This window comes from Cottoperca gobio, chromosome 6, assembly GCF_900634415.1.
Source record: "Cottoperca gobio chromosome 6, fCotGob3.1, whole genome shotgun sequence".
NCBI classification, from domain to species: domain Eukaryota; kingdom Metazoa; phylum Chordata; class Actinopteri; order Perciformes; family Bovichtidae; genus Cottoperca; species Cottoperca gobio.
The window spans coordinates 21,652,301-21,672,714 of NC_041360.1; the positions used below are offsets into that span (position 1 = coordinate 21,652,301).

General features: G+C 41.3%; 2 long non-coding RNA genes across 2 annotated transcripts in view; one reads left to right on the top strand and one right to left on the bottom strand.

Moving 5' to 3' along the window:
• The window catches only part of LOC115009568 (uncharacterized), a 37,998-nt gene that overhangs the window by 16,035 nt on the left and 1,549 nt on the right, over positions 1 to 20,414 (bottom strand). The window contains exon 2 of the long non-coding RNA XR_003832381.1: positions 15,184 to 15,249. This is a non-coding gene — a long non-coding RNA (uncharacterized LOC115009568). The remainder of the gene's footprint in view (positions 1 to 15,183; positions 15,250 to 20,414) is intronic.
• On the top strand, positions 1,360 to 8,232 carry LOC115009567 (uncharacterized). Its single transcript, XR_003832379.1, has 2 exons — positions 1,360 to 1,700; positions 5,618 to 8,232. It is a non-coding gene; the product is annotated as an uncharacterized LOC115009567 (long non-coding RNA).

The following is a 20,414-nucleotide window of genomic DNA, read 5'->3' on the forward strand; positions in this document are numbered from 1 at the left end:
GGAGGCAGAGGGTTAAAATCCAGCTAGTAGTGAGAGAGAAAAAAAGCTCCGTCTATGGAAGGGCGGGCTGTGGGGAGGCCCTGACTGTAGAAATAGCAGCAGACTTTTTTCTTTTTTTTTTCCCTCGCAGAGCTTAAGTCTCCCCCTTGCGTGTGGCTGAAGCAGAAAGAGGGGAGCAAGCGAAACAGAGAGAGAAAAAGAAGAGAGAGAGAGAGGAAGAGAGGAGGAGACAGCGAGCGCACAGTGAAGGGGAGAAATGCTCGGCTGATGATGAAATAGGAGGTGCGCTGCAGCGCGCGAACCAGTCACTTTTGTCATCACATGTCCAACACGGCAAGGAACTGTATTTGCACCGGAGACAGGGGAGAAGGAGGGAGGAAGGGAGGGAGCATAAGATGGGTGGGAGACAGAGACACAGAAGGAAAGAGAGAGAGAGGGAGAGTGGGAGTGTGGAAAGCACTAAATGTGGGAGGGGTGGAGGAGGAAGAATGACACAGAAATCCACTCCTCCAGCAGTGCGCAGACGCAGTCCACACACTTACACGCCATACTGGGATACACTATACAGTACCTCAGCTACTATATCAACTCGTGAAAAGAAAAGCGAGGAAAAAAAAAAGAACACACAGTGTTTCAGAAAGGACTGCCCTGCTGGAGGATCTTTGAAATATGCAACACTTTTGAGAGCTGGTTGAATTATTAACCTTATCTCTTACTGTAGTGGAGCTCTAGGCTGCTGGAACAGTGTTGGAAGCACACTCTGAGTGCATTAACACTTTAACTTTAGCATGCCACGATGACTAGCATGAATGCACAGCACACACACACACACACACACACACACACACACACACACAGGAAAAAGATAAGCTTCCACTGTGTTTATTTCAGTAACATGTGGCTAGGAACGTCCTCTCTGCTCCGGCTCTGTCACAAAGCGAGCTGAACGCTGCAGCTGAACCCTTGCAGCTATTTTGGCACACAGTCAAAAGGCTGATAAGCATTTTTGGGTGAGACTTCGCTGCTTTTCCTCAAGGAAAAACAGCTGCCACTTGCCCGCTAAAATGCATTCAACAGTTCGGAGAAAAACCTCGAGAAACCCCCTCAGAGATGCTGATTTGTCTTGTTTGAAATAAAAGAGGGATACAACATAAAATAAGAACAATTTCATCCGAACCAATACTGTGCACTGAATTACAGCCAGAGAGATAACTAGAGGGAGAGAGACCCCAACAGCATGGCTGTTTCCACCATCTTAGATTGTATTGATTATTCTTTGCTGTAACGTCTGTCTCTCTCGCACACACACGCTAGCTCTCTTTTCTCTCCCTCTCTGTCCCTCCCTCCCTCCCTCTTTCTGCCTCTGTTCTGCCACCTTCTCTACTCCGCGATCAGCATTTGGCTTTTTCCATTTGTGGCAGATTACTGTAACGCTATTGTACGACAACTTCCTGCCTCTTTTTTGGCTCCGGTTCTAAAAAAAAAAACCTGCTAAAAGGAGAGCATCGTGGCTTCAACTTCCCCCCCCCCCTCCTCGGCCTTGAACTACAGGAGCTGTATAAGGAAAGAAAAGGAGGAAGGAGATATGTAAAGTGTGTCTGTTACTGAGGAACTATTTTGGTTGCATTTCTGCTTTATAAACTGCTGAGAATTAAAGAGGGGACGACATGCCTAGCAGAGACAATGAGAGAGAAGAAAAGGTGGGGGTTTAACTTTTTCTTACTTTTACACTGTGAAAACTTTGTGTTGGTTTTGGAGGGCACTGCATTATTAGTGAGGCTCAAGCTCACGCAGATCTGTCTAACATGGCTGCTACTGCTTCGGGCTGCACAGTTTCGCGAGGGCTGCTTTCATAGCACGGCCACCACCCTGTTCCTCGCCGGCTCTCTTCCTCGCACAGAGACTGGATTCTCCACAAAAAAAAAACTATTCTCCCCGCTGCACTTCTCTTTGCTCCACAGGTTTCCGTAAAAACACAGGTGGTTAAACTGCTAGCGTCATTTACACTAACTTAGCGCAGAGGAAAGGGCTGGACTGCAATGGATTTACTTTTCTCTGTTCTCCTTCCCTAAATGAGATACGAGCTCGGTTCAGGCATCCACATTGGCATGAGCTATAGAATCCTATTAGAAGGAGTGCAGCCGTACGTCACATCTTGCCATGCGTTTTAACCAATTGAGAAAGCCATGACTTCATTACGGCTTCGATTGTAAAGCTGTAATGTGCATATGTTCGGACCTTATTTGGGAATTTAGTGTGGATCTAGAGCAGAATATGTGAGGAGGTCCGAGCAGCTGTTTTTAGAGAGGCACACTTTGTGTATTTATGTTTAGTGTGCAATGCTGCACTTTGCCATGGCATAAAGTTCCTTTGAGGATAGAGTTTTGGTTTCGGGTCACCGGCCAGCTCTCATCACTTTGCTCGTCGACATTGCTCCTCAAATAATTAATCATCTTTTAATTTGACATAATTTACAATATTTTAGCAATATATATTTTTTTATGTTTGATTAAATAGATAACTTTTAACCTTTACTCTTTGGACTTCTTTTCTCTGCTACTCATATTTATTTTCATTAAATGATGCAATAGGATCATTTACAATGACACATGTAATTGCTCTTTGAGTCACAGAATGTTACGTAGAGAGAAGCAACCTGCGACCTCTGTGTGATACAGAATCAATCAGGCACATTTGAAATATGATGTGAAACAAAATGGCAGACGGCGCCATGTTATGGACTCTGCACGACATCATTTGACAAAAGAAACTTGCTCTCTGAACTGCAAAGCTTTGTAAAAAGCATCAGATGCCTTTTGAAATCTATAATGTTAAATATTCCTAAGTTTTGTATCTTATAAAAAGGCCATTAAAAAGCGTTTTTACACAGTGGAATAAATATGTTTAAAGTATATAAATTGAATATAAATACTGACTTCTGTAAAATATTAATTACATTTGTTATCCCAAAATGATCACGAGGGCCTTGAATGAACTCTCACACTGATTAAGCTCTTATATCGTATGAGTGCTGCGGTCTGCTGCTGTCAGGAGACACACTGAACACTTATTTAAGTGTTAGTCATGGGCAAACACTCTGTTACAGAAAGTTGAGATACGGAGGGGGGGGGGGGGACAGCACAGGGACACACTGTTCTTCTATACCTTTCTTTCTACGGCTACAGGAAACAGTGAGGAGCGCTGGAGGAATATGACATTGCGGTGGGCAAGGGGATCTGCAAAGACAAAACAATATTTGCACTTAGTCATTTGCAAACATCAAGGAGGCATTAGGGGGTTTGGAGTGGGGAGGGGGGGGGGGGGGGGTGGTTCTGTGCTCGGTCAGCAACCAGCGCTACAGCCACACGTGATAAAAAAAACACACATTCTAAATGGACTGATTCAACGGGATAAAAGCTAACCACAGACGTATCCCGACGCTACCAGGGAAGATTTTATACTCTCCAGGAGCAGGAGCAGACTCTATGAGGTGGTCTTGCTTAAGCCCCGCACGTGTCTAAACAACTTCTCTATTACACCCGAGACCTTTGAGGGCACTCCCCATCGAGCGGGGAACAAAGGCCGTGACCCCTAGGTCAAAAGCGTTACACGGGAGGCCAAGCGGGCCCATTGACTACTGCACTGCTGTTTGCTTTAAGAAGGTAAAGCTTACTAACACATTAACTAATGCCGATTAGGGGGTTATCCCTCGTGGGACCGAGGTCCCAGGGCAGCACATCACGTCTTATTAACACAACCTGAACTTTGACCCCCACCAGTCACCTCAGGCAGTCAACTGTGACCACCACTTTCTGCTCTCTGTTTGACACACACACACACACACACACACACACACACAGACAAGAAATTAAGAGTATCACAGCAAGGTGCAGCACAGCTTCATCATATAACTGCTCTCTGGATAAATATGAATAAATTACAGAATATAATCACTGTCCGGGAGGCATCAGCAGGCCGTGCATCGTCTGAAGAATAACCAGCGGAATATTTCCAATAAGTAGAACTCGCTAATCAAACATGATCGATCCAAGAACAATTGATTTCAAGGCCTCGGACAATAAAAAGCATGTGTTCCACCAAAAGTTTATAAAATGGGAGCAATAAAGTTCTCATCACAAAATGGTGGACGCAAGACATGCGCAGTATTGATGTTCCAGATGATCATATGATGAAAAGCTAAAGGAGGGACAATTTCTTCACAAACACACTGTGCCATGCTATTCAAACGTTACTTTTGCACGAGCAGAGAGGTGAAAGTAAAACGGCGTGCTGAGCTCATTTAACCCTTCTTGTCCAGAAAGAGCAAAAGCAATAATATCTTATATTGGAGACATAATTCACTCCCACCAGCGTCCAAATGATCAGATCATTTGTGATTGTCTCTCCTAAATTTAAGTGGCAGGGGAATATTAATTTAACGCAATCAGAAGAATATCAGGAGAAGTAGATTTGTGTGGGGAATGTAAGAATTTAATTAAATTACAAAGATGTTTTCAAAAGGTTGTCTTACCTTGTGAGACTTGAAAATATGCAATTTATTGATTTAATTTATTCTGGATATTTGAAATCAAAACATCTATGAATTACAAAATGAATACATTTAGTTAATCTTATAAAATATATATATTCATTTAGAATTTTCTATTGGGTGAAAAGGCTGATTAAGACAACATGCCGTCTGTTTGCTTTCGCAGTAAGTGAAGTCCTCATATATAATAAAAACAAACAGATTAAAGTCAATGCTAAATCATATTTTATTTGTAAATACAGAGTATATAATGGTGAAAGGAAATACGCAGAAATATGAAATATTAGCGTTGAATTAACATCTGAAAAACACACAATCTGTTGTTTCTTTATGTTACTTTTATTCTAATTGAATTAAATGAAGCTGTGTATTTTGTATTAGCAAATATTCAATAATATATGAAATGTGTGGGTTTAATATAAATATATATCCTTTATTTTTATTACTTTATTGAATTTAGTTTCTGCAAAGAGTAATGACACCGGAGCACATATGCAACACATGCTCTCCCCAAACATGTCGTAGAATAAAGCGATGATGTTGTGCTCCTTTAGAAGGATTGTGGGAATCTGTGCTCGACAATACGTTGTTTATATTGTCTTTATATGAATACTAAAGAAAAGAGGTTTCGGCCACAGCAAACTGTAAACACATGTTCAACTTTGAAAGATACCGAGTAAATAAAACGTTTGGAATCTGTCATACAAGCATTCTGATTGTGATTTCAATACAGCTTGTTATAATGCTTATAAATCTAATATTCTAATATATTATATTTTCCCCTAAATCTAATTATTTGGTGGCACATTTTAAAACTTTTCAAAAATCACATGATTGCTTGTAAATGCACGAATTGTTGCATTTGTTTCGTTTTGTTTTAGTGGAATTTAATTCAATTAAATTTGCTTCTTGAATCTTAAGTCATGGTATTAGCTGTTGCGTAACTTTAAATACATTTTCTAAAGAAACCACACTTGTAGAAAGGCCATGTGCTCTGCAGCTATTCATCTTAGCAAGACAATAAACGTGAGGACTTAAGGAATAAACTCACCTTGCTGTTTTTCACAGGATTTGGAAAGAAGAAGAAGAAGAAGAGGAGGAAAGAAGAAGAAGAAGAAGAAGAAGAAGAAGAAGAAGAAGAAGAAGAAGAGGAGGAAAAGAAGCACACAGAGAGAAAGAGCAAGGGAGAGTTTCTCCTGGGAAATTATGGACCTATTCGATATCAGACCTCAGAGTGGACGACCTATCCGAAGAGGGACGCGCCCTAACTGTAACTAACAACTACTTCTGGCAGCGCTTCAACAGCCAAACATATTGTCCTGGATCAGGGCAGCTTTCGTATGGCAGCATCCAACTAGGGCAGCTTAGGCAAGACATTCGCATCAAACTACAGCACCAATAATGGCATTAAAATGCAGTAAATAATTAATTTTTATGAGATACAGATCAAGCTGTAACCTTTGATGGAGATTTTGCTAATCAAACTTTGATAAGACGACAGAAAAAAACAAATTAAACTAAGATTTCTACAGTTTGAAGCACAAAAAGGGGGACAATCCTGACAGATCTTATTTTAGTACAGCTAAATATTATCCTCGCTATTATTATGTATTACATAAATGTTTACACTCTTACCAAAATGAACCCCTGATACAACAGGGTGCTGATTTATTTTTAAAATACATTTTCAGTTAACCCTATCTGACAAAACCATATTATAGCACAACAATGTTTTACATTAACCTGTGACGTTGAGATTTACTTTATATATAGAATGATTTGATATTAAAACATACAAAAGCTTTCTTCACATTAAATCAAAGAACTCATTTAAATAGAGTTACTATCTATTAAATGTAATGTTATTATGGTCATCTCGAGAGATATTTCAATGTAGTAAAAACTTTGTATCATTTAAGCAACATAATAATAAGTATTAAGTGGTGTTACCCAAACTGCACTGTAAAAACACTGATCTAAAAATCATGTTAACAGAGCTGTCGGGACAAATCCTCACAAGTCAATGACGCGCAATAATAACAAAAACAAATTCTCCTTTTCTGTCTACTTGACTAGCCTTTGCCGGCTTCTACATACCTGAACTCTCCCTTTGCTGTCTTCCCCTGAGAGCTGCTAATACCTACTTTAAACAGCCTTGGCCATTTTGTTTTCTTCTTCCTCAACACTAAGCTCGGAGAGCACAGGCCTGGCATTTCAGGGGCCACGTCACAACGCCTGTGTCTGCGCTGCAGGGCTGCAAGGAGTCCAACAGCCACGGCATACGCACTCAGCGATTCCCTGGCTCAACAAACACTTTCAGCACTGTTTTGTTTTCTCAGACACTCTCTCTAGCATCCTTGCCCTATTGAGAAGAGCAAAACATGCACCGAATATGCTTTATATATATATATTTCATAAACGTGCTGTCCTCCAGGTGTCTTCTCCAACACAGAGCCACTGAGCCTTCAGCTTCACAGCTATTCCTCTCGTCTGATTACCGCAGTAAAGTTATCTCAGTCGCAAAATAGATATAGATACTAATCCAATTCCATATTCAGCAATGCCATTTAATGGAGGTTGATAACCGCTTCTAACTTCCTGCACAGTAAAACTAAATCTGTGGCATCCTTTAAAAAGGGAACAGAGTACTGATATTAATATGAAAGTGTCAAGAATAAAAACACTGATTAGGTCGATTCCACCGGGCTGATAGACTGTAATTGATGTGCATCATTTTATTAGCAGAAGGATATTTAGCTACAACAGCATGGCTCCTTCAAATCCAGTAAAATATTATTTCTAAGGGGAAAGCCATGACTCCAAACTGCTTTTTTTTTATTGTATTTAAAGCGACACAGTACATTTAAAAATGTACATTTGCACATGTGCTTCTTTAATTATAGTTATTACTTTTGCTGTGTGTGGTTTTCCATATTTTACAGCATGCAGGCATTGGAAGTAGTGGTCATCTGAGGACATATTGTAAAGAATCATTACTGTAAATATTTCTTTTTGAGAAGCTAGTGTCTTCAAGCGGACAGAAAAGTTCATATGGATACAGTAACTTGTTCTACTACTCTGTATTATGTTTGTGCTCTTTCAGAGTAGGGCTGAATAATTTATCGAAATGTTATCGAAATCACAATATGCACTAGTGCAATATCAAAATTGCAGGAGGTGCATTATTTGGTATTTTTACACATATTTTGCTATAACATTCTGAATTAAATATTGTGGTGCAACAGAGAAGTCTCACAGAAACAACAGATGCTCGCAAAAATATCACAAGTCAAAGAAAACGAGAATAATGATGCAAAACATTATCATTCCCTCCAATAGCATGACTCATATCTCAATTGCAATATCAGGGAAAATAATCAGATATGCTTTTCAAATTGTTCAGCCCTACACCACAGGAGCAATTATAGACACTGAGGAACGTGGTCATCTGAGGACACGTTCTACAAAGGGGGTTGTGTCTGTAGATGTGAAGTTGTTTGGTCTCTGTACTTCATGCGGAAGTTTTTCTCAACAGTTTAGTTGTTTGCTGGTAACATAAAATGAATATGCCGTATAATTTATCTAAATATTATCAAGTTATCTGTTAATGTGAAATAACTCTTTCCCTGGAAATGTTTTATGTTGCCCGTTTTTCCATATAAAATCATTAGAGTTGCATGTCATGTGAAGTGTGTGTGTGTGTGTGTGTGTGTGTGTGTGTGTGTGTGTGTGTGTGTGTGTGTGTGTGCCTTGTTCCTCATGATTATGGCTTGACACATAAAAGAAGTTACAGGGTAAACATTAGTCTTCAGTTAATCGTTGCTAAATTCGTCTTCAGTGTCCTTGTGTGTAAATGATATCCACTCCTTATGCTAAATTGTGCTGACTACAGGGTGCGTAATACTTCTCTGCTCTGCCCATCATAATCATCATCATCATCATCATCATCATGGTAAAGGTGTGGACAGCGCGCGGGGGGGGGGGGGGGGACTGCGAAATGACAGCCGCTGACCTCTCACACCAGCTTAGAGAGGCAGAGGGTCATGCAGAGGACATGGCGGTGGAGGGAGAAGTCAATCTTATCCTTCCGTTCTGCTACAGTCCTGTGTGCAGCGACAGCAAGATGAGCTACAGGGCTTTCCAAAATCCACACTCGTTTGGCTGGGAGCAAGGCATCAGGGCCGTGTGTATTTCAAAGGAAACGCTGAGGAAAGCGTTTTTTCGTGGCAGCAACCGTGCACTTGACAATGCGTATTCGCCTGCTTCTATGTCTTTCCTCCGTCCCCACCCTTACTCAATATCCCTCAACACCAATATCCGTCATCTTTAGTAGCCAAAGTGGCATGCAGCCCATTTGTCTCACGAGGGTGGAGAAATCTACCTCATCTCATCTTGATATGGCTCTCATGCGTACGTACGATTTTTTTGTAATTATCGCTACGCATTAGGAATACCTCCAGCTCTGCTGAGCAGTGTAGGGCCGAGAGGTTAAAAGCCAGGAGGCACCGAAATGAGAGGGAGAGAAAAGCATCAGCTCTCGTACTGCTGTCAATTGAGCCTGTGCCTCTGTAATGGGGATAACCTGGCACAGAACCAACCACTAATGCCCCTTAAATGTCAGAGACTGCAGCAGAAAGAAAAAAACGAGAGCACATTCATATTTCAGTACGGCAGATGCTATAACGCGTAGATGCCTCACACTGAGTGCACACAAGGACACCAGGAGAGAGGAAAGGAAAAGGCAGACATGAAAGAGGGGAAATGAAAAAGGACTTTGCAGCAGTGATGGAAGCAGCCCCATCTGATGGTTGTCTCTATTCGGCAAAGTCGAGAGTTGATCTGTCTCACTCATACTTTCTCTCTCTCTACGCAGACGGAACTCTAGCGTGGTGGGGGTCGGGGGACGGGGTTGAGTCTGGTGTTGGGGGTGGGGTTGGATTGCTGGAGAGAGTGATCTTTTTTTCCAGCGGGGTGAAAGGCGGACGGTCATGTGTGCAGAGCTCATGACAAAAGGCCCTTTTATGTGCAGCGTATGCAGATAGAGGAGGCTCCTTTGTGCACAGATGGAGATCCCATGCCTGGGTCTGCCTGCGGCAGAGAGGGAAGGGAGGGAGGAGAGGAGAGAAGAGTGTTGGTGAAGGGAAGGGAGGGGTGTATCTGGCACTGAGTGCCATCAGTGTGTCTGGTGGGGGGAGGGGGCTCGGAAAAGGAGAACCAAGCCGTCCTGGTCCTGCAAGGTTCAAACATTAGGGAGAAGGGCCTGCTAAGAGGATATCAAATGTGGTAACCATAGTGGGATCAGAGAGAAGGCAGCATCTACTGTCTTACAAGAGGACCAGGGTCAAACATTATTTACAAATAATCTCAAGTGTTAGTTTTAACCAGCCTGGGAAAGCATGGTGTGCCATATATAGTGCCAGAGAGTTTATAAAATGACCGGAAATCATGTCAAACTCATCTGATACTAACTAAGGATTATTGGGTTAGAGAAGCTTAACCTACTTTTTTAATGCCAACTATCACATGCTTCCAACAGGTTAAACAAACAGCACTTAACCACCCTTTGTGCTTCTGACCAGCCAAAAATGGTAGTGCATGTAGTCCAAGTTGAAAACATGACATCCAAATGTCAAGTTCAGCTTCACATTCATTCCCTAATAGATGACTGTGCCACTGTCTGCTAAATTATTATCTGCTTTGACCCTTGTGCAGTCTCTGTTATGCCTGTAATCTATCATTCTCTGGATTAGATTGTCAACTAAATGTTGAAAGTGTCTCTCCTATCCTCGTGCCACCTCTCCCCTGAGAGACCAGGTGACTCCTACTGACATCCCGTCTGCTGAGAAGACGTCACATCCTTTAAGCGGCCTCCTTCTACTGACCAGGACATCTTAACACTACAGCCAGACAGTTTCCTATCCTGCCAGAGCACCGAGTCATATGGTCCTTTTCACCAGCGGACAGATGGACAACAACCCCCACACTGACAGTCACGTAACCCTGTAACACACAAGGCTGAAGGTGCTGGTACACTTGCTCTGAGCTGAGAGTTGTTAACGTTCAAATGTAAAGTGGATGACATTAGATGTGCAGAGTTTGCTTGTGGAGATGTGCCTGGGGAAGCATTAACACTAGCATGCTTGATAGCTAATGAGTTAATATTAGCTAGCTAATAGGGGTGCATGTTTCATCACCATACAATATCGTATCGATACGACATTTGCAATCACAATACGATTTGGATTTGATTAAATTCAGATCGGTATGAGATCACATGCACATTTACCACAATCTGTCACATTTGCATAAACTCACATTTCCTCGTCTCCCTTAGGCTACTCTTCTTGTTGCACAAGTCCAACATCCCTGCATACAATTCATACAGAAATTAATTTAGAATTTGATTAAACAAAGATTGGCAGGCATAGGCTACATTTCAGGCCTTGAGTGTGTCACAAATCATCAATTCTGATCTATCAGTCTCCATGTATTAAGTCCACAACAGTGGGCCTATATAAAAAGGGTTGTGCTGATGTTAATTAGCTACCAATATGCTGCCAACAAGTGTTAGCCCTCTAGCTAACTAACAATAGATACTAGATGTTAGGTGTGTTTATTATGCCTGTCAACAAAGTTTAAAAACAAAAACCCAGATAGTTATTACATCATTTCCAGTTAACATTAATGAACATTCTAGATGTGAACGTTTAATAAAATGACTGCTAATGTAAAAAGGTTGTTAATAGTTTACCATCAGAAAATTAACTTAGTTTGGCAGGGCTTAGCCAAACTGTCAAAACAACCATAATGCCGCGTTGTAGCCTGTAAGAACCAAGGGCAGCCAGTCCCAATAAAGGAGCTAACGCAAGCTAACTGTATGCTAACATTAGCTGACCAGCGGGAACCGTTGCATGGCGTTGAGTCATGAGTAATTGAGACAAAACACCGTTGAATAATGGACTTACATTCAACAGGTGGTCAGACAGTTTTCCAAAGAGACTCCCACCTTGCTCTGTTTTGCCAGTTAATTATGTAAATAAGCATTTTTGCTAACCCGTTAGCCACAACATGTTAGCCATAACAACATAACACTACAAGCTAAATTCTCATTGCTGGGAGTTTGTTTTCAGGTGTTTCTGAAATCAGTAAATGCAACTTCTAGTGGTATCAAACAATGATAGTTACATTTGTATCAAGCAAGGTTTGAATAATTGTATCTATAAAGCGCTTGATGAAGTTTCTATATTTGAACTGCAGGTGTTAGTTAGACCATAATAAATTCTAATAAGATACAGAAAATAAAGTTTTAAAATATATAATGTTATTTATTAGATTTTTCAGCTTACATGTTTTAAGTATTTTAAAGTAATTATTGATTTAGCTATTATAGTCAAGTCTGATCTATTAAGTAGTGTTGAGACTTAATTCAGTCTAACAACCTGAGACTTGCTTACCCTTCTCTCCTCTATCTGATCCTCTGTTGCTACCCTAGATGCCAACAAAGGTATTTCTGCCCCTAATCAACAGACATGGAGAGGGAGAGAGAGCGAGACGGTTGTCTGTAACAGAAAGTAAGGCAACAGGACCTACATTCACAACAATATACAGTAGTATTTTCTAATATTGATTTGTATCCTTTTGAGCCAAACAGGGCTTTCAAATCTTTTATTAAACTATCTTCTCCATGTGGCCGTTATCTCATGACTTAAGGGCATTTACTAAGTAAAATCAATATATGATGATGTATTAGATCAGACTATTTCTCACAGAAAGCAGATAGATAGGGCTAATATATTATACTCCAGTAAATCAAGCCTTCAGGAAGATTTTGAGAAAATAGAGTCAAAGTGTGGGTGAAATAAACAAAGATGAGGGATTGATGAGGAAAACTCTCTTTGGCATGTTTGATATCCGCTTGTCTCAATTGACCTGTAAAATCTTCGAGACTGGAACAAATGCAAAGAGCGCTGACTTACTCGCACTAAAAAAAAAAATCCTGAAGGCTTTTCAAATGAACTCACTCTCACAATGGTGGGGTGCCCAGAGCGGGGTGAATATACGGTCTGGGCTCTGAATGGCACAATGTGTGAGAGCCAAACAGGGAGCTGTGAAGTGAAGGCTCAGGACCCTCCAGGCCGCCTGCCTCGGCTGCTTCTGCAGAACAAAGCTGACCACCATCGCTACAGTCCTCTGCTCGCCAATGACTGGCTTCACTACAGGTCTGAGCTCAAAAAAACGAAATTCTGAATGGAAATCTAAATAAGAAAATACTAATACTAATGAATTTAACATAAAAAACAACTAATGTGCACATAGTTAAAAACACACAACCCACTTATAATTTGAAAAGTGTAAATATAAAAAAGGTGTTTAATTTAAAACAGGAAAATAACAAGTGAGAGTTCTACAAAGTGTCTTTTAGATATAACATATATAAATATGGATTTATTATATTTTATCTATACTGTGCATTGCACCCGTCATCATCGCGCAGTGAAAATACATTTTTTTTAACTACCGTAGAACACAATAACGGCTTAATCAAATCACATAATCTTGTAAATAATTATAACTCCAATAAAACTATTGGTATTTTTTAAGCATTAGTGTTATTTAACAACCAATTTACACTACTTCAGTCACGAGTACTTATCCAACTCTTATTCTCTAGAGCTAACACTTGCAGGTTATTTCAGTAAATTGGTCTTTTGATAATAACAGCTCGGTGAACAAACTTACTAATGCAAAATCATTTTAAAGATCAATGCTATAACATATTTACACGTTTAAAAACTCTGTAATTTATACTGCAAAAGTGATCAAATCACCAACTTTTTAAATTCTAAATGTGGCCAAACTTAACTGTAGTTCCAAAAAAAAGGATCTGATTCATTGACGTACTGTACGTTTAAACAGCACCTCACTGTACAGCCCCAGTTCCATTTCCATGACTGAGGAATGTTTAGGTAATATCTCTTTAAGAGAAGGCTGAGCCTACAGCTGTGAGAGCTCCCTGCTTTGTTGCTCCTCTTATTTCTACTTTCAAACTTCATTTTCAGCCCGTGCAAAGATTTTCAGAGCCGCTCTCTGGACGTTGGCAGGCAATCACACCAGCAGCCAAACTTCCCAGCATGCCTTGTGGCGGGGCTGGCTTTGTTCACAAAGTTAACTGTGAAGTTGCTCTGCTCGACATGAGATACAGTACAGAGCCTGCTGTACTCTTACCCATGCATTAATACATGAGAAACATAATATGCTGTCAGAAGAATGACGTTTTCTCATGCATACTGTATCTTCAGCTCAATTTGGCACTGTCTTTCATTATATACTAATATGGAACATTCTTTCAAGAACCTTTTACAACTTGTAATGCATGACTATAAATTGAAAGCTGCGGTTGAAAACCCCACTAACCTTTAAACAGTGCTTATTACTGACATATTATAATGTTTTATATCAAATTTTTTCTTTCATCATCTCTCCAAATACTTGAATTAAACTACTGGAATTGAAGACATCTCTTCAATCCCACTGCCCTCAGTTCATTTTCTGTAACAGATGCATCATCAAAGCTACTTAATAGCCCAAAATGGGACCTATTTTCTTTGATGTACAACTAAAATTACATTTAATCCTAACGCCATGGAAACAGTTACAACTCTTTGCTCCGAAGTGGATTGTGCATCTCCACTGGATGACATGCAAGGGACAGTACAGGCTGCCTGCAGCATCTGGTGGACACCTGTAAGACTGCAAGTCACTGGAGTGGATAAGGGAGGCCTTTGTGATTGTGCTAAGTCACCATAAAACTGGGCCAGAGTATACTGACCCTCAGTGCTCCAACTAGCCTTCAGCACGGCGGCCGGGGGGCATTTAATCTGAGCGTTCGATCACAGAATCAAAAGCAACATAAATAACAATGAACAGTCAGCGAATGGCAATAAAAATATCAACACCAATCTGGTCAGCCAGACAAAACTAGGTTCATGGGGGGTGGGAAGGAAATCAAGTTCTGTCAACATTTTCAGATGTTTTCAAGGTCACTGACAAAGAAGGAACAAGTCAGAATGACCGGTGCACTTGAAGTAGTTACAATGCAATCTGCAACATCCTGGAATAAAGGAACAAAGGGGAAGATGCTGACTGCTTCTGTGTGTTACTCGGGGTCTTAAAAACGTTTGCACATCTCTCACATGTGTAAAGCTATAGGCGTATTGTTATTATGTAATGTAAAACATATGTGTGGACACAATTAAATCAACACCTGTGAAATAAAATACAGTCAGAATGCAAATCTGTGCAATAAATTCTAATTCTATAATGTTCAATTTGTAGTAACACATGTTTAACTTAAGGCCATAGTTTGTTTGGTTTTGACCAAACAAACTATGCATGATATTGTAATGTTATATTATTATTATTATTATTATTATTATTATTATTATTATTATTATTATTATTATTATTACAATATAGTGCCTCTGTTATTTTGTCCACAGTGTGGTCACTCAGTTATGCAATCATTAAAACACCTCACACACACCACTAAGTGGAAAAGCTCTCTGACACACTCTTGCATCTAGTATGTATTACATGATGTTACATTTCACAGATGTTCGGGTTATTGTATTCACCTTCTGTGTGTATAAAGTCCTCACTGAGACTGTTTCAGGGCCTTTGTTTTCTCTTCATTCATGGATCTGTTGGGTAAACACAAAGAAACAACATTGTCAGTATGTGTGGAAAAATGTCAAATGTGTCTGGTGACAAAACCTTAAGCCCTCGGAGACAAAGAAAATGGTTCCAACATGTGTTTTAGCTCAAGCACTTCAGACCTGTAGGCTATCCAGTGCACGCTGTTAGCCCTTTCATTTATGAGAGCTAATCACTACAAGTGAACCAGATCACAAAGGGACAGTCACTGACACCAGAGCAATTACGTTGTACAGGTATAATCCCTTACACAGCACTTAGGACAGTTTTAAAGGCCACTGCGGAGCCCCTTTAACTGTTAGGGTGCAGTTTAGTCCATTTTACAGCCACTGGGGCACATGGCGGATTGTTAAAACCAGGGAAAGTAATCCCTGGAGTCAGGCTACTAAACGTGCTCGGTCCCTGTAACCATGGCAGCAGACAGGTAGTGTCTGGGTCACAGTGCAAACATGGCCGGGCTTAAGCACTGGCCATCGGTTAATAAAAAACTAGCGTGGCGTGAACACACGCACTCACACACACACATATGTACATACGGGCAAACGCACAAACGTGAATACACAGACATGCACATAAACGCTCACACACTTGCACAGGTACGGGTGAAAGTTGACCTGACAACTGATGCAACCACAGAGCGGTACTGGGTTTCAGTTAATCAACAGTGGGACTGGATATTTAAGATGGCTAAGACACCATCACCACATGCAACACAATGAGTCACAGTGACAAGGGAAGAGTAAAAGGGCATAGAACATTTTTAAATGGCAAAAATGTAAAACAGTAATATGAATGGAAAGAAATTATTTTAGCCTTGGACATATTGGACATACAAATTAATAATCCATTTATTTGTCCGTCACCAGAGGAGTAGATGGAGGAGGAGTGACTTTTCATCCACAGGATGGTCTTTGCCACCAGACCAGACTCTCTGCGCATTTTCTGTTTTTAGAAATATTATGGTAAATCTTAAAAAAAAAAGAAGAAGCAATATTTCAGAGAACACATGCTGCTATCCCAGGCCCCAAACCGCGGGTATGTGAAGAAAAAAAAAAGCGAATAAATAATGACACACTGGCTACGAGAAGAATCGTCCAGTTTGCGTATTCCTCTTCACAGAAAGCCCAAACGATGGTCTGGTCTATGTTGCCCTTTTGGAAGAAACACATGATCTCCCCTGGCCCTTTCTCCATTTACCAGCTCTCCCTCTCTCTTTTCAGTTGCTATGAGACACTGCAGCTGTAGCCAAGGCTTCCACAATTCATTACTGGAGGAACAAAAGCCAAAAGCACTGGACAAAACAGGGCAGACCAACTCAAACCAGCTCCCACTTAACACACACATCACACCTCTGAGTGCTCTGCTGACATACAAATGGCCAATTCAAGACCTCTTCTTTTTCTTTATTTTACAATGCCAGGGGGGGAGATGAGGAAAACGCTCAAGCTACACAGTAAGAAGTCAACAGTTTGAAGATTTGGCACACTTAGCAATCAGTTAATGTTACTACATTCTTCATAAGGACACAAAAAAGAAAGTTCAATATGTCTTTTATGGTTTAGCACGCAGCTTTTTAAGGATTGTGTGCCAAAGACTGAGTAATCTACAATGCACCCTGAGTGCAACATCACCTGTCTCTGGCTGTCCACCAGCTCTGCCTCGCCAAATCATGAAAAATCTATTTTCCCTCTAACCAATCAGATCCCAATCTCTGGCTGTTCTCATGCAAAGAAAGAAAGGGGAAAGCCAATGAGAAATGGCCCTCCTTTTTCCCCTCGTATCCTACACACACACACACACACACACACACACGACAATCACCGCCTGAGAAATGCCAACGGACGGGCAATCAGTCATTGTAATTAGGCTGGCTGCCATTACCGAGCCTTCATAATTCAGGCTGGAGCTGTAGGACATAGGTAGTGAGAGCCCAGCTGCCGGTTGTCACAGCCCACCCCTGGCTCACTCAAACCTCAACACAGGCCATTCCCTCTCCCCTCTCCCCTCTCCTTCTGATGGGGGGGCAGCAGAATTATAAGGGGGTTGCTGGCTGACTGCAAAATTAACGTCCCCCCGTCCCCCCCCCGTCCCCCCACGCCAGCTCCCTCCCTTCCTCCTTGTCTACATCCCAAAACCGCTTCCACTCACACTTTCTTTTCACTGCACTGCAGAGTTTTGTTCTTCAAACTGCAGGAGCGCGAGAGCAAGATACCTTGTGCTGAGAAAATGGCTTTTAAAAAGACGAAGGGTCTTAATCTAAACATATAAAAAAGGCCTCTATAAAAAGTGGGCAAGGCTCATTTTCCCTGAACAATTTTATTTGAAGGAGCGAAGCCTTCAGAGAGGTATTGTCCACATGGTTTCTAGGGCAGAGAACACTTGATTTACAGAACAGACATGGCTCGCTCTTTTCTTTTTGGAATTCACAGCTAAACAGGAAGCTATGGCAGTATTCTGCAGAGATTTTATTTTATTTGCTTAAAGGCCACGGCTGACTCAGAAACTGGCTTAGCCTGTTGTATAGGACCTGAAGTTTTCTTGGCAGTGAAATGAAGAACTGCAAGTTCAGCCAAAATAGACAATAAAGCAGAATGGAGAAACATGCCAAATTGCTGGGGCAATTCAGTCCAGAGGCTCATTTTTCCAAAATGATTCACACTGGAAAGAAAAGCATTTCCCTGTCCTGAGATGAACTTAGTGTGCTCTCGGTCAGCTTTTACAATGAAGTGATGGGGGAGGGAGGAAAACGTGTGCGCACACGTACACATGACCACACAGCCATCAGTGCAAATTCTTTGCTCACTGTGGAATTAGGTCATGCACATAAAAGCAGGAAACAAAAAGCACACACGTATATAAACAGGTGGGTGAGTGTCATTCTGCATGTACTGTACAGTAACAGCTAAGGAACAAACTGCTTTCTAGCATGTACTAAGTTTTCAGTGCAGCAGCAGTAGCACAGTTGAGGAATGAGGGAGGACTAAAGGCAAGTTTTGCATCAGTCAGCAGTGTCCAGAGGCTGGTTTATTGGCTTGTCAGTGTTCACCTTCTTCCCTCTGCATGATGATAGACAACAGTCCACTAAATACCTACAGCTGCAGCTATATATATATATATAAATACAAAAATACAACACAGCTTCAAAAAAGAGCTAATGCCTGCTTCTGTATGTCAGCACAACATGATATCTAAAGCTTGAGATGGAGGAGTGCGGCTCACTTTGTAAATATACACTCATTAAGCCTCACAGTAAAATGAGATCTTGCACTGAGCAAACATTAAGCGTCAGGTTACATAGAAAAGATAAAAGCCTTCTGTATGGTTTTGCTGGGAGATTGTATGCACTCATAACTACGCTGCTACTAATGACAATAAATATGTGTGCAGCTGCTTTGCGGTGCATCAGTGATGTGCAGCGGATATAATATTAGATCAAACGAATCGAGGACCGAAAATATCTAGTGCGTGGAAGTTTTCACATTGTTAGTTATTCTACTGTCACATTAAATCATCGGTTATCGTCAGACACGAGACCCTGCTTACTCAACAAATTATCCTCAAAGATTTTTAATAGCAGCTGCAATATAAATAATGATTCCCCCAAAGTCCCTCCTCCACACAGCTATTCACTGATGAGCTCTAAAAGCAATGCAGAACTGAAAAACAGAAACATTAGGAGACGCACACACATCTGGACAGAGGCATGGATGTGTGTGGACGACGGCGGGGAGAGTGAGAATAAGCAGGCCGCGCCATATATAACCTGTAATGTTGTTGCAGAAAACAAAATCTAGTAAATACATGAGGATCTGGAGAGGAGTCAGTCCAATCTCTTTAAGAATCATATAGTTCAAAAAAAGTGCATGACCAATATTCCAGACCAAGCGCGCAGGTTTGATTTGGAAAGTGGTGGAGGACACACGTTTTTATTACGACGTAACATTGCAGGACGTTCAGTCAGCCATCAGAGAATAATGAGTTGTAATGTTAACGAGAGTAACCCTAGGCTGTAGCCACACAGCGGTTGTTACAATACATTACATTTGATCCAGCTGTTTTGTTCAAAGCGACTTACAATAAGTGCAAACAATCACGAGGATACAACCCCGAACAGCAGGAATCTTGCAAGTGCATTAGCTTTAAATAGGTGAAATCATTTTAAGTGCAGAACAATAGCTTCAAATAAGCCAAATCCATGTAAGTGCTACATACAGAAATAAGTATATAAATATATATCATTATTTTATTTATAATTATTATTATTGCCCATTGTGCTGTCAAAACAGGTGGGTTTTCAGTCTGCGACAGGAAGGCGTGAAGCCTTTGTGCTGACCTGACATCAATGGGGAGCTCGTTCCACCATTTTGGAGCCAGGATAGCAAACAGGCGGGTTTTATTTGAGGGGAATCTGGATTCTACTCGCAGTGAGGGAGTCGCGACCCGATTGGCCGATGCAGAGCGAAGCGAACACGCTGGGGTGTCTGGTTTGAGCCTTGATGTAGGAAGGGGCTGATCACAGCACGGTAGGCCAGCACCAGAGTCTGGAAGCAGATTTTGGGCCACCACTGGTAGCCAATGAAGAGAGCGGAGGAGCGGTGTCGTGTGGCAGAACTTGGGTTAAAGGTCCGTTGGGCTGCTGCATCCTGGATGAGCTGTAGAGGTTGGATAGCACATGTAGACAGTCCAGCAAGGAGGGAGTTGCAGTCGTCAAGACGTGAGAGGACAAGAGCCTGGACCAGATCCTGTGTTGCACTCGGGGTCAGAAGGAGTGTATCGGCAGGAGCGGGCGGGCGCAGCGATGCTGGCATTAAAGGACGGTTGGTTAGTTGCAGTCCGAGTTGGAGAAACAACCGAGGTGCCGATGTTGATAGTACCCAAGTCATAAATAACATTAATAGCACTAATCACCCTATGGCCTTTACCTGCAAAATTCACTCCAGCTATCACAAGGACCAAAGCAAACAACATGAGGGATTGAACCCTTTGTAGAGCCGATATAAACTATATTTTCACTTAATTAAAACGCATATGCAATTAATATCATAAAGGTCCCCACCGTCCCTACTATAAATGACGCCCATGTTCCACACATGGAACAGCAAGTGAGATTGAAGCTTAACTGCAGAGCTGCTGAAACGTCTTTGAGCGAGGA